General features: G+C 45.1%; 1 pseudogene; it reads right to left on the bottom strand.

Moving 5' to 3' along the window:
* Nucleotides 1–13,345, bottom strand: part of LOC127922177 (ATP-binding cassette sub-family C member 12-like) — a 23,908-nt pseudogene extending 10,563 nt beyond the window's left edge.
* Nucleotides 13,346–14,055: the final 710 nt, after the last annotated feature.

Here is a 14,055-nt window from a genome sequence, read left to right as displayed (position 1 = left end):
ACCACTAGTCTACCTGCCGTCCCTCCACTCTAACCACTAGTCTACCTGCCGTCCCTCCACTCTAACCACTAGTCTACCTGCCGCCCCTCCACCCCTCCACTCTAACCACTAGTCTACCTGCCTCCTCCACTCTAACCACTAGTCTACCTGCCTCCCTCCACTCTAACCACTAGTCTACCTGCCGCCCTCCACTCTAACCACTAGTCTACCTGCCGTCCCTCCACTCTAACCACTAGTCTACCTGCCGTCCCTCCACTCTAACCACTAGTCTACCTGCCGCCCCTCCACCCTCCACTCTAACCACTAGTCTACCTGCCTCCCTCCACTCTAACCACTAGACAGGAGAACATTATAATGGTATCTGTGTGACTGTACCTCTCCCACAGAGAGGTTGCTGACGGATCTGAGAGAGATGATCTTCTGGAAGGCGACGACAGAGAAGGCACTCTTCACCCTGATGGCCGTCCTCAGGTTAACAGCCCACAGTAGAGAGGCAAAGAAGGCTTTGGAGAACTCTGAGACGAACAGAGCCACACACAGACCCACACCGTGGAGCAGAGTAGACGACCCAGGGGTTTCTGCATAGTTCAGGATCTCATACACCAGAACCGCCTGGAACACACACACACACACACACACACACACACACACACACACACACACACACACACACACACACACACACACACACACACACACACACACACACACACACACACACACACACACACACACACACACACACACACACACACACACACACACACACGCATCAATAAACAGATGTTGTTTTTTAAACTTCCAACGATGTGTTAAATGAATCATCTATGCAGGAAATGAATGAATTGGACATCACAGACCGGTCCGATAAACACAGAGAGCGTGAAGAGGATGGTGACGAGGAAGGCCACCAGTGATCTGGTTCTTTGAAAGCGCATGAAGACTCCACCTAAAGAAGCTTTCTCTAGTCCCACTTTAGCTACCTCTTCCTCCCAAAGCCTCTCAAACCTACAGAGAAAGAAGAGTTTTGTCACAGACAACTCACAGAGCTTTCTCTAGTCCCACTTTAGTTACCTCTTCCTCCCAAAGCCTCTCAAACCTACAGAGAAAGAAGAGTTTTGTCACAGACAACTCACAGAGCTTTCTCTAGTCCCACTTTAGTTACCTCTTCCTCCCAAAGCCTCTCAAACCTACAGAGAAAGAAGAGTTTTGTCACAGACAACTCACAGAGCTTTCTCTAGTCCCACTTTAGTTACCTCTTCCTCCCAAAGCCTCTCAAACCTACAGAGGAAGAAGAGTTTTGTCACAGACAACTCACAGAGCTTTCTCTAGTCCCACTTTAGCTACCTCTTCCTCCCAAAGCCTCTCGAACCTACAGAAGCTTTCTTTAGTCCCACCTTAGTTACCTCTTCCTCCCAAAGCCTCTCAAACCTACAGAAGCTTTCTTTAGTCCCACCTTAGCTACCTCTTCCTCCCAAAGCCTCTCGAACCTACAGAAGCTTTCTTTAGTCCCACCTTAGCTACCTCTTCCTCCCAAAGCCTCTCAAACCTACAGAAGCTTTCTTTAGTCCCACCTTAGCTACCTCTTCCTCCCAAAGCCTCTCAAACCTACAGAAGCTTTCTTTAGTCCCACCTTAGCTACCTCTTCCTCCCAAAGCCTCTCGAACCTACAGAAGCTTTCTTTAGTCCCACCTTAGCTACCTCTTCCTCCCAAAGCCTCTCAAACCTACAGAGAAAGAAGAGTTTTGTCACAGACAACTCACAGAGCTTTCTCTAGTCCCACCTTAGCTACCTCTTCCTCCCAAAGCCTCTCGAACCTAAAGAAGCTTTCTCTAGTCCCACCTTAGTTACCTCTTCCTCCCAAAGCCTCGCAAACCTACAGAGGAAGAAGAGTTTTGTCACAGACAACTCACAGAGCTCTCTCTAGTACCACCTTAGCTACCTCTTCCTCCCAAAGCCTCTCAAACCTACAGAGGAAGAAGAGTTCATCAAATGCTGTCCTTTTTCTGTCACAGACAACTCACAGAGCTCAACCAAACACACCGTTGCCAAGCACAGGGTGACAGGGGGGGCAAATAAACAAACGTTTAATTATAATTTTAAATTCATATTTAAACAGTTTACTTCCCCATTTATGGGCAAATGTGATGTGCTACATCACATGTTTATGATGAGTAACCCTGACGATGTGACTATACTCTCACAGATATCACCTTTACCTCAGTGGGCTAACCCTGTCTGAAACCTGAAGAGTTGACTATACTCTCACAGATATCACCTTTACCTCAGTGGACTAACCCTGTCTGAAACCTGAAGAGTTGACTATACTCTCACAGATATCACCTTTACCTCAGTGGACTAACCCTGTCTGAAACCTGAAGAGTTGACTAAACTCTCACAGATATCACCTTTACCTCAGTGGACTAACCCTGTCTGAAACCCTGACGATGTGACTATACTCTCACAGATATCACCTTTACCTCAGTGGACTAACCCTGTCTGAAACCTGAAGAGTTGACTATACTCTCACAGATATCACCTTTACCTCAGTGGACTAACCCTGTCTGAAACCTGAAGAGTTGACTATACTCTCACAGATAACACCTTTACCTCAGTGGGCTAACCCTGTCTGAAACCTGAAGAGTTGACTATACTCTCACAGATATCACCTTTACCTCAGTGGGCTAACCCTGTCTGAAACCTGAAGAGTTGACTATACTCTCACAGATATCACCTTTACCTCAGTGGACTAACCCTGTCTGAAACCTGAAGAGTTGACTAAACTCTCACAGATAACACCTTTACCTCAGTGGGCTAACCCTGTCTGAAACCTGAAGAGTTGACTAAACTCTCACAGATAACACCTTTACCTCAGTGGGCTAACCCTGTCTGAAACCTGAAGAGTTGACTATACTCTCACAGATATCACCTTTACCTCAGTGGACTAACCCTGTCTGAAACCCTGACGATGTGACTATACTCTCACAGATAACACCTTTACCTCAGTGGACTAACCCTGTCTGAAACCTGAAGAGTTGACTATACTCTCACAGATAACACCTTTACCTCAGTGGACTAACCCTGTCTGATACCTGAAGAGTTGACTATACTCTCACAGATATCACCTTTACCTCAGTGGACTAACCCTGTCTGAAACCCTGACGATGTGACTATACTCTCACAGATATCACCTTTACCTCAGTGGACTAACCCTGTCTGAAACCCTGACGATGTGACTATACTCTCACAGATAACACCTAGGATTTACCTCAGTGGACTTACCCTGTCTGAAACCTGAAGAGTTGACTATACTCTCACAGATAACACCTAGGATTTACCTCAGTGGACTAACCCTGTCTGAAACCCTGACGATGTGACTATACTCTCACAGATAACACCTAGGATTTACCTCAGTGGACTAACCCTGTCTGAAACCCTGACGATGTGACTATACTCTCACAGATAACACCTAGGATTTACCTCAGTGGGCTAACCCTGTCTGAAACCTGAAGAGTTGACTATACTCTCACAGATAACACCTTTACCTCAGTGGACTAACCCTGTCTGAAACCTGAAGAGTTGACTATACTCTCACAGATATCACCTTTACCTCAGTGGACTAACCCTGTCTGAAACCTGGAGAGTTGACTAAACTGTCACAGATATCACCTTTACCTCAGTGGGCTAACACAGTCTTTAGGCATGCTAACCTGTGTTCGATACCCAGTCCATATCACATTCATTGTCATAGACAAACATTTTCCCATTGACAGATAAGTCCAGGGCTTTAGCTCAGTGGGCTAACACGATTCAAAACCCGGTTGGTTATAGATTCATGGTGCGAGTCCCACATTCACAATGAGTCCCACCTCTTCCCATTGACAGACAATGCCTAGGCATTAGCTCAGTGGGCTAACTAGGGTTAACATAATGAGTCCCACCTCTTCCCATTGACAGACCATGCCTAGGCATTAGCTCAGTGGGCTAACTAGGGTTAACATAATGAGTCCCCACCTCTACCCATTGACAGACAATGCCTAGGCATTAGCTCAGTGGGCTAACTAGGGTTAACATAATGAGTCCCCACCTCTACCCATTGACAGACAATGCCTAGGCATTAGCTCAGTGGGCTAACTAGGGTTAACATAATGAGTCCCCACTTTCTCCCATTGACAGACAATGCCTAGGCATTAGCTCAGTGGGCTAACTAAGGTTAACATAATGAGTCCCCACCTCTTCCCATTGACAGACAATGCCTAGGCATTAGCTCAGTGGGCTAACTAGGGTTAACATAATGAGTCCCCACCTCTACCCATTGACAGACAATGCCTAGGCATTAGCTCAGTGGGCTAACTAGGGTTAACATAATGAGTCCCACCTCTTCCCATTGACAGACAATGCCCAGGCATTAGCTCCGTGGGCTAACTAGGGTTAACATAATGAGTCCCCACCTCTACCCATTGACAGACAATGCCTAGGCATTAGCTCAGTGGGCTAACTAGGGTTAACATAATGAGTCCCCACCTCTTCCCATTGACAGACAATGCCTAGGCATTAGCTCAGTGGGCTAACTAGGGTTAACATAATGAGTCCCCACCTCTACCCATTGACAGACAATGCCTAGGCATTAGCTCAGTGGGCTAACTAGGGTTAACATAATGAGTCCCACCTCTTCCCATTGACAGACAATGCCCAGGCATTAGCTCCGTGGGCTAACTAGGGTTAACATAATGAGTCCCCACCTCTACCCATTGACAGACAATGCCTAGGCATTAGCTCAGTGGGCTAACTAGGGTTAACATAATGAGTCCCCACCTCTTCCCATTGACAGACAATGCCTAGGCATTAGCTCCGTGGGCTAACTAGGGTTAACACAATGAGTCCCCACCTCTTCCATTGACAGACAATGCCCAGGCATTAGCTCCGTGGGCTAACTAGGGTTAACACAATGAGTCCCCACCTCTTCCCATTGACAGACAATGCCCAGGCATTAGCTCCGTGGGCTAACTAGGGTTAACATAATGAGTCCCACCTCTTCCCATTGACAGACAATGCCTAGGCATTAGCTCAGTGGGCTAACTAGGGTTAACACAATGAGTCCCCACCTTTTCCCATTGACAGACAATGCCCAGGCATTAGCTCAGTGGGCTAACTAGGGTTAACATAATGAGTCCCCACCTTCTCCCATTGACAGACAATGCCTAGGCATTAGCTCCGTGGGCTAACTAGGGTTAACATAATGAGTCCCACCTCTTCCCATTGACAGACAATGCCTAGGCATTAGCTCAGTGGGCTAACTAGGTTAACATAATGAGTCCCACCTCTTCCCATTGACAGACAATGCCTAGGCATTAGCTCAGTGGGCTAACTAGGGTTAACATAATGAGTCCCACCTCTTCCCATTGACAGACAATGCCTAGGCATTAGCTCAGTGGGCTAACTAGGGTTAACACAATGAGTCCCCACCTTTTCCCATTGGTTTCGGCCCCATCATGAGAAGACAGAGACAGGGAGCTCTTGTCCAGTCGGTTCCTGAACAGGCTCCACATCATGGGAGTCATCCAGGCAAACGAGGTGAAGGAGAAGAAGCCCGCATCGTCCATGGGGTTGGACCTGGACAGAGACAGACAACATCAGGCTGCAACAACTATTATAGACACTGTTGTATGGGGTATTATGGGTTAGGGTTATTATGGGTTAGGGGTTAGGGGTATTATGGTTTAGGGGTATTATGGGTTAGGGCTTAGGGGTATTATGGGTTAGGGTTATTATGGGTCAGGGGTTAGGGGTATTATGGGTTAGGGTTATTATGGGTTATGGGTTAGGGGTATTATGGGTTAGGGGTTAGGGGTATTATGGGTTAGGGTTATTATGGGTTAGGGGTTAGGGGTATTATGGGTTAGGGGTATTATGGGTTAGGGCTTAGGGGTATTATGGGTTAGGGTTATTATGGGTTAGGGTTATTATGGGTTAGGGGTATTATGGGTTAGGGTTATTATGGGTTAGGGTTAGGGTTATTATGGGTTAGGGTTATTATGGGTTAGGGTTATTATGGGTTAGGGTTATTATGGGTTAGGGTTATTATAGGTTAGGGTTATTATGGGTTAGGGGTTAGGGGTATTATGGGTTAGGGGTTAGGGGTATTATGGGTTAGGGGTATTATGGGTTAGGGTTATTATGGGTTATGGGTTAGGGGTATTATGGGTTAGGGTTATTATGGGTTAGGGGTTAGGGGTATTATGGGTTAGGGTTATTATGGGTTAGGGTTATTATGGGTTAGGGTTATTATGGGTTAGGGTTATTATGGGTTAGGGTTATTATGGGTTAGGGGTTAGGGGTATTATGGTTTAGGGTTATTATGGGTTAGGGGTTAGGGGTATTATGGGTTAGGGTTATTATGGGTTAGGGGTTAGGGGTATTATGGGTTAGGGTTATTATGGGTTATGGGTTAGGGGTATTATGGGTTAGGGGTATTATGGGTTAGGGGTAGTATGGGTTAGGGCTTAGGGGTATTATGGGTTAGGGTTATTATGGGTTAGGGGTATTATGGGTTAGGGGTATTATGGGTTAGGGGTTAGGGGTATTATGGGTTAGGGGTATTATGGGTTAGGGGTTAGGGGTATTATGGGTTAGGGGTATTATGGGTTAGGGGTTAGGGTATTATGGGTTAGGGTTAGGGGTATTATGGGTTAGGGGTAGGGGTATTATGGGTTAGGGTATTATGGGTTAGGGGTTAGGGGTATTATGGGATAGGGGTTAGGGGTATTATGGGTTAGGGTTATTATGGGTTAGGGGTTAGGGGTATTATGGGTTAGGGTTATTATGGGTTAATGGTTAGGGTATTATGGGTTAGGGTTATTATGGGTTAGGGGTTAGGGGTATTATGGGTTATGGGTATTATGGGTTAGGGGTAGTAATGGTTAGGGCTTAGGGGTATTATGGGTTAGGGTTATTATGGGTTAGGGCTTAGGGGTATTATGGGTTAGGGTTATTATGGGTTAGGGGTATTATGGGTTAGGGCTTAGGGGTATTTTGGGTTAGGGTTATTATGGGTTAGGGTTATTATGGGTCAGGGGTTATGGGTATTATGGGTTAGGGGTTAGGGTATTATGGGTTAGGGTTATTATGGGTTAGGGGTTAGGGTATTATGGATTAGGGTTATTAGGGGTTAGGGGTTAGGGGTTATTATGGGTTAGGGGTTAGGGGTATTATGGGTTATGGGTATTATGGGTTAGGGGTAGTAATGGTTAGGGCATAGGGGTATTATGGGTTAGGGTTATTATGGGTTAGGGCTTAGGGGTATTATGGGTTAGGGTTATTATGGGTTAGGGCTTAGGGGTATTATGGGTTAGGGTTATTATGGGTTAGGGGTTAGGGGTATTATGGGTTAGGGCTTAGGGGTATTATGGGTTAGGGTTATTATGGGTTAGGGGTTAGGGTATTATGGGTTAGGGGTATTATGGGTTAGGGCTTAGGGGATTATGGGTTAGGGTTATTATGGGTTAGGGGTTAGGGGTATTATGGGTTAGGGTTATTATGGGTCAGGGGTTAGGGGTATTATGGGTTAGGGTTATTATGGGTTAGGGGTTAGGGGTATTATGGGTTAGGGTTATTATGGGTTAGGGGTTAGGGGTATTATGGGTTATGGGTATTATGGGTTAGGGTTATTATGGGTTAGGGGTTAGGGTTATTATGGGTTAGGGTTATTATGGGTTATGGGTTAGGGGTATTATGGGTTAGGGGTTAGGGGTTTTATGGGTTAGGGTTATTATGGGTTAGGGTTATTATGGGTTAGGGTTATTATGGGTTAGGGGTATTATGGGTTAGGGTTATTATGGGTTAGGGGTTAGGGGTATTATGGGTTAGGGTTATTATGGGTTAGGGGTTAGGGGTATTATGGGTTAGGGTTATTATGGGTTATGGGTTAGGGGTATTATGGGTTAGGGGTATTATGGGTTAGGGGTAGTATGGGTTAGGGCTTAGGGGTATTATGGGTTAGGGTTATTATGGGTTAGGGGTATTATGGGTTAGGGGTTAGGGGTATTATGGGTTAGGGGTATTATGGGTTAGGGGTTAGGGGTATTATGGGTTAGGGGTATTATGGGTTAGGGGTTAGGGGTATTATGGGTTAGGGGTTAGGGGTATTATGGGTTAGGGGTATTATGGGTTAGGGGTTAGGGGTATTATGGGATAGGGGTTAGGGGTATTATGGGTTAGGGTTATTATGGGTCAGGGGTTATGGGTATTATGGGTTAAGGGTTAGGGGTATTTTGGGTTAGGGTTATTATGGGTTAGGGCTTAGGGGTATTATGGGTTAGGGTTCTTATGGGTTAGGGTTATTATGGGTCAGGGGTTATGGGTATTATGGGTTAAGGGTTAGGGGTATTATGGGTTAGGGTTATTATGGGTTAGGGGTTAGGGGTATTATGGGTTATGGGTATTATGGGTTAGGGGTAGTAATGGTTAGGGCTTAGGGGTATTATGGGTTAGGGTTATTATGGGTTAGGGCTTAGGGGTATTATGGGTTAGGGTTATTATGGGTTAGGGGTTAGGGGTATTATGGGTTAGGGGTATTATGGGTTAGGGCTTAGGGGTATTATGGGTTAGGGTTATTATGGGTTAGGGTTATTATGGGTCAGGGGTTATGGGTATTATGGGTTAGGGGTTAGGGGTATTATGGGTTAGGGTTATTATGGGTTAGGGGTTAGGGTTATTATGGGTTAGGTTATTATGGGTTATGGGTTAGGGGTATTATGGGTTAGGGGTTAGGGGTATTATGGGTTAGGGTTATTATGGGTTAGGGTTATTATGGGTTAGGGGTTAGGGTTATTATGGGTTAGGGTTATTATGGGTTAGGGGTTAGGGGTATTATGGGTTAGGGTTATTATGGGTTAGGGGTTAGGGGTATTATGGGTTAGGGTTATTATGGGTTATGGGTTAGGGGTATTATGGGTTAGGGGTATTATGGGTTAGGGGTAGTATGGGTTAGGGCTTAGGGGTATTATGGGTTAGGGGTATTATGGGTTAGGGGTTAGGGGTTATTATGGGTTAGGGGTATTATGGGTTAGGGGTTAGGGGTATTATGGGTTAGGGTATTATGGGTTAGGGTTAGGGGGTATTATGGGTTAGGGGTTAGGGGTATTATGGGTTAGGGGTATTATGGGTTAGGGGTTAGGGGTATTATGGGATAGGGGTTAGGGGTATTATGGGTTAGGGTTATTATGGGTCAGGGGTTATGGGTATTATGGGTTAAGGGTTAGGGGTATTTTGGGTTAGGGTTATTATGGGTTAGGGCTTAGGGGTATTATGGGTTAGGGTTCTTATGGGTTAGGGTTATTATGGGTCAGGGGTTATGGGTATTATGGGTTAAGGGTTAGGGGTATTATGGGTTAGGGTTATTATGGGTTAGGGGTTAGGGGTATTATGGGTTATGGGTATTATGGGTTAGGGGTAGTAATGGTTAGGGCTTAGGGGTATTATGGGTTAGGGTTATTATGGGTTAGGGCTTAGGGGTATTATGGGTTAGGGTTATTATGGGTTAGGGGTTAGGGGTATTATGGGTTAGGGGTATTATGGGTTAGGGCTTAGGGGTATTATGGGTTAGGGTTATTATGGGTTAGGGTTATTATGGGTCAGGGGTTATGGGTATTATGGGTTAGGGGTTAGGGGTATTATGGGTTAGGGTTATTATGGGTTAGGGGTTAGGGGTATTATGGATTAGGGTTATTATGGGTTAGGGGTTAGTATGGGTTAGGGGTTAGGGGTATTATGGGTTATGGGTATTATGGGTTAGGGGTAGTAATGGTTAGGGCTTAGGGGTATTATGGGTTAGGGTTATTATGGGTTAGGGGTTAGGGGTATTATGGGTTAGGGGTATTATGGGTTAGGGTCATTATGGGTTAGGGGTATTATGGGTTATTATGGGTTAGGGGTTAGGGGTATTATGGGTTATGGGTATTATGGGTTAGGGGTAGTAATGGTTAGGGCTTAGGGGTATTATGGGTTAGGGTTATTATGGGTTAGGGCTTATGGGTATTATGGGTTAGGGTTATTATGGGTTAGGGGTTAGGGGTATTATGGGTTAGGGGTATTATGGGTTAGGGCTTAGGGGATTATGGGTTAGGGTTATTATGGGTTAGGGTTATTATGGGTCAGGGGTTAGGGGTATTATGGGTTAGGGTTATTATGGGTTAGGGGTTAGGGGTATTATGGGTTAGGGTTATTATGGGTTAGGGGTTAGGGGTATTATGGGTTATGGGTATTATGGGTTAGGGTTATTATGGGTTAGGGGTTAGGGTTATTATGGGTTAGGGTTATTATGGGTTATGGGTTAGGGGTATTATGGGTTAGGGGTTAGGGTTATTATGGGTTAGGGTTATTATGGGTTAGGGGTTAGGGGTTTTATGGGTTAGGGTTATTATGGGTTAGGGTTATTATGGGTTAGGGTTATTATGGGTTAGGGTTATTATGGGTTAGGGGTATTATGGGTTAGGGTTATTATGGGTTAGGGGTTAGGGGTATTATGGGTTAGGGTTATTATGGGTTAGGGGTTAGGGGTATTATGGGTTAGGGTTATTATGGGTTATGGGTTAGGGGTATTATGGGTTAGGGGTATTATGGGTTAGGGGTAGTATGGGTTAGGGCTTAGGGGTATTATGGGTTAGGGTTATTATGGGTTAGGGGTATTATGGGTTAGGGGTATTATGGGATAGGGGTTAGGGGTTATTATGGGTTAGGGGTATTATGGGTTAGGGGTATTATGGGTTAGGGTTATTATGGGTTAGGGTTATTATGGGTTAGGGGTTAGGGGTACTATGGGTTTGGGGTTAGGGGTATTATGGGTTAGGGGTTAGGGGTATTATGGGTTAGGGGTATTATGGGTTAGGAGTTAGGGGTATTATGGGATCGGGGTTAGGGGCATTATGGGTTAGTGTTATTATGGGTTAGGGGTTAGGGGTATTATGGGTTAGGGTTATTATGGGTTAGGGGTTAGGGGTATTATGGGTTAGAGTTATTATGGGTTAGGGGTTAGGGGTATTATGGGTTATGGGTATTATGGGTTAGGGGTAGTAATGGTTAGGGCTTAGGGGTATTATGGGTTAGGGTTATTATGGGTTAGGGCTTAGGGTATTATGGGTTAGGGTTATTATGGGTTAGGGGTTAGGGGTATTATGGGTTAGGGTTATTATGGGTTAGGGCTTAGGGGTATTATGGGTTAGGGTTATTATGGGTTAGGGGTTAGGGGTATTATGGGTTAGGGGTATTATGGGTTAGGGCTTAGGGGATTATGGGTTAGGGTTATTATGGGTTAGGGGTTAGGGGTATTATGGGTTAGGGGTATTATGGGTTAGGGGTTAGGGGTATTATGGGTTATGGGTATTATGGGTTAGGGTTATTATGGGTTAGGGGTTAGGGTTATTATGGGTTAGGGTTATTATGGGTTATGGGTTAGGGGTATTATGGGTTAGGGGTTAGGGGTATTATGGGTTAGGGTTATTATGGGTTAGGGTTATTATGGGTTAGGGTTATTATGGGTTAGGGTTATTATGGGTTAGGGTATTATGGGTTAGGGTTATTATGGGTTAGGGGTTAGGGTATTATGGGTTAGGGTTATTATGGGTTAGGGGTTAGGGGTATTATGGGTTAGGGTTATTATGGGTTATGGGTTAGGGGTATTATGGGTTAGGGGTATTATGGGTTAGGGGTAGTAATGGTTAGGGCTTAGGGGTATTATGGGTTAGGGTTATTATGGGTTAGGGCTTAGGGGTATTATGGGTTAGGGTTATTATGGGTTAGGGGTTAGGGGTATTATGGGTTAGGGGTATTATGGGTTAGGGTCATTATGGGTTAGGGGTTAGGGGTATTATGGGTTATTATGGGTTAGGGTTAGGGGTATTATGGGTTATGGGTATTATGGGTTAGGGGTAGTAATGGTTAGGGCTTAGGGGTATTATGGGTTAGGGTTATTATGGGTTAGGGCTTAGGGGTATTATGGGTTAGGGTTATTATGGGTTAGGGGTTAGGGGTATTATGGGTTAGGGGTATTATGGGTTAGGGCTTAGGGGATTATGGGTTAGGGTTATTATGGGTTAGGGTTATTATGGGTCAGGGGTTAGGGGTATTATGGGTTAGGGTTATTATGGGTTAGGGGTTAGGGGTATTATGGGTTAGGGTTATTATGGGTTAGGGGTTAGGGGTATTATGGGTTATGGGTATTATGGGTTAGGGTTATTATGGGTTAGGGGTTAGGGTTATTATGGGTTAGGGTTATTATGGGTTATGGGTTAGGGGTATTATGGGTTAGGGGTTAGGGTTATTATGGGTTAGGGTTATTATGGGTTAGGGGTTAGGGGTTTTATGGGTTAGGGTTATTATGGGTTAGGGTTATTATGGGTTAGGGTTATTATGGGTTAGGGTTATTATGGGTTAGGGTTATTATGGGTTAGGGGTATTATGGGTTAGGGTTATTATGGGTTAGGGGTTAGGGGTATTATGGGTTAGGGTTATTATGGGTTAGGGGTATTATGGGTTAGGGTTATTATGGGTTATGGGTTAGGGGTATTATGGGTTAGGGGTATTATGGGTTAGGGGTAGTATGGGTTAGGGCTTAGGGGTATTATGGGTTAGGGTTATTATGGGTTAGGGGTATTATGGGTTAGGGGTATTATGGGTTAGGTGTTAGGGGTTAGGGTTATTAGGGGTTAGGGGTTAGGGTTATTATGGGTTAGGGGTTAGGGGTTAGGGTTATTAGGGGTTAGGTGTTAGGGGTTAGGTGTTAGGGGTTAGGGGTTAGGGTTATTAGGGGTTAGGTGTTAGGGGTTAGGTGTTAGGTGTTAGGGTTATTATGGGTTAGGGGTTAGGGGTTAGGGTTATTATGGGTTAGGGGTTAGGGGTTAGGGTTAGAGGGTAGGGTTATTAGGGGGTATGGGGTAGAGGGTAGGGTTATTATGGGTTAGGGGTTAGGGTTATTATGGGTTAGGGGTTAGGGGTTAGAGGTTAGGGGTTAGGGGTTATTAAGGGTTAGGGGTTATTAGGGGTTAGGGTTATTATGGGTTAGGGGTTAGGGGTTAGGTGTTAGGGGTTATTAGGGGTTAGGGGTTATTAGGGGTTAGGGGTTATTAGGGGTTAGGGGTTATTATTGATATTATGGGGTAGGGGTGTGTAGTTGGGACGTACTTGTTTGAGAAGCGGAATGGGATCATGTTCTGCAGGCTGGTGTGGTACTTGAGGTGTTTGTTGGGAGGGGGTCCTCGTCCCTGTAGTCCAGGGAAGGTAGGCCCTCTGGATTCATCTCCATGGTGGCAGTAGATTCATAATTCCATATAACACTATCACTTATTTTCCTCTGTACATGGAGAAAGGAGGGTCGAGAGGGAGAGAGACCATTACAGTATAACAAGCCTTTATATCAAATGTACCATCAAAGAGTGTATTGTAACCAAGGAGGGGACAAATGTACCATCAAAGAGTGTATTGTAACCAAGGAGGGGACAAATGTACCATCAAAGAGTGTATTGTAACCAAGGAGGGGACAAATGTACCATCAAAGAGTGTATTGTAACCAAGGAGGGGACAAATGTACCACCAAAGAGTGTATTGTAACCAAGGAGGGGACAAATGTACCATCAAAGAGTGTATTGTAACCAAGGAGGGGACAAATGTACCATCAAAGAGTGTATTGTAACCAAGGAGGGGACAAATGTACCATCAAAGAGTGTATTGTAACCAAGGAGGGGACAAATGTACCATCAAAGAGTGTATTGTAACCAAGGAGGGAGACGACAACAAAATCCACAGGAAACAAGATGGCAGAGAGAGAGAGAGACCACACTAGGTCCTGGAGCTGTTGTCAGAGGACAAATACTAGACATGTCCTGGAGCTGTTGTCAGAGGACAAATACTAGACATGTCCTGGAGCTGTTGTCAGAGGACAAACACTAGACATGTCCTGGAGCTGTTGTCAGAGGACAAACACTAGACATGTCCTGGAGCTGTTGTCAGAGGACAAACACTAGACATGTCCTGGAGCTGTTGTCAGAGGACAAACACTAGGCA

This window comes from Oncorhynchus keta, unplaced genomic scaffold (assembly GCF_023373465.1).
Source record: "Oncorhynchus keta strain PuntledgeMale-10-30-2019 unplaced genomic scaffold, Oket_V2 Un_contig_24867_pilon_pilon, whole genome shotgun sequence".
NCBI lineage: Eukaryota > Metazoa > Chordata > Actinopteri > Salmoniformes > Salmonidae > Oncorhynchus > Oncorhynchus keta.
This window is presented reverse-complemented; position numbering and strand designations above follow the sequence as displayed.